Here is a 1,543-nt window from a genome sequence, read left to right on the forward strand (position 1 = left end):
TGTCCAAGGCCAGGTTGGAGCAACCTGGGCTAGTGGGAGGTGTCCCTGCCCATGGCAGGGGGGGAACTGGATGATCTTCAGGGTCCCTTCCAACCCAACCCATTCCACAATTCTATGATTCGTATTTGCAAACCTGCTTTGTGCATCCTGTGGCAACAGTCACAAACCAGGGAGAGAAGAGTTTTATCTAAACATCCCTCAGCCCCGCCTGGATGGTGTTTCTGCATCTTTATTAGCATTTCAAAATCTCCTTTGGTATAGAATTGCCTCCATTCTCCTGCTCTCCCAAACCTTTCTCTCCCTTGCTGTCTCACTATCAGTCAATCATTCGACCAGGGGCATTTTTAACACCCCAGGTAACCCCAGGCCTTGGGGGTGAATCAGATCCACGTGGGACAGCTGGGGAAGGTCCTGCCCTGGCTTCTTCTTCCTCTCATGGGGTGTGAGGGCTCATCATCACAACACTCCCAACCCACCTTCTGCTCCTCACAAATAATTGTAACAAACGCCAAGGCAGAAACGTCGTTCCCTTCCCACAGAGCAGGAGCTTTTCCCTCCCTCCTTGTCCTCACAGGGCGCTGGGATAACCCTCCCTCAGTCACGTCGGTGCCTCTGATGGAAGAAACCTGTACCATGAATAATTGAGAACCACCCGAGAAGCTTTTTATGAGCTGAGTGGAAGCTTCCAAATCGCACCACCCCAAGTGTTCAGACCCTGACAGGAATTGTGGGGCCGTAATCACCCACTGTAATTAAGGGAGGCCATTGGAGAGTTGGAGATCAAGTTTTCAGAGGTGATGCAACATCTCCTTTACCCCCCTGCCCTCCCCTCTCCCCGCTCTGTTTTCCACACCGTTGCACAGTGTTGAGAGAATGGCATCAATTAAAACAACTTTCTTGCCTTTCCAGACAAAATCTAAAGGGAAAGCACTCGTGTTTGCAGAGTTCCATGTGTGCAGGGAACGTGTGCTCTTGTTCAGGGGGGGAAGGAATCAGGTGGAGAAGAATCCTGTGACATTCCTGCCCCTGCAGCAGGTGTTAACCTGCCCGCCCTGCTGTGTGATCTGTCCTCAGCTCCAACTGCAGCAAGACACCACCATGTGTGGGGTTTTCCAGCGGGATGAGGTTCAACCAGGCCAAGTGCCGGGTGCTGCACTTGGGGCACGACAACCCCCTGCAGCCCCACGGGCTGGGGACAGAGTGGGGGGAGAGAAAGGGACCTGGGGGTGCTGGTGACAGCAGCTGGACATGAGCCAGGGGGCCAAGAGGGCCAATGGATCCTGGCCTGGCTCAGGGATAGTGTGGCAGCAGGAGCAGGGAGGAGATTCTGCCCCTGTGCTGGGCACTGGGGAGGCCACCCCTGGAGTGCTGTGTCCAGTTCTGGACCCTCAGCTCAGGAAGGCCCTGGAGGGGCTGGAGCAGGTCCAGAGAAGGGCAACCAGGCTGGGGAAGGGACTGGAGCACAAGTACTGTGAGGAGAGGCTGAGGGAGCTGGGGGGGCTCAGCCTGGAGAGGAGGAGGCTCAGGGGAGACCTCCTGACTC

Source organism: Lepidothrix coronata, unplaced genomic scaffold (assembly GCF_001604755.1).
Source record: "Lepidothrix coronata isolate B3197 unplaced genomic scaffold, Lepidothrix_coronata-1.0 Scaffold187, whole genome shotgun sequence".
In the NCBI taxonomy this organism is placed as follows: Eukaryota; Metazoa; Chordata; class Aves; order Passeriformes; family Pipridae; genus Lepidothrix; species Lepidothrix coronata.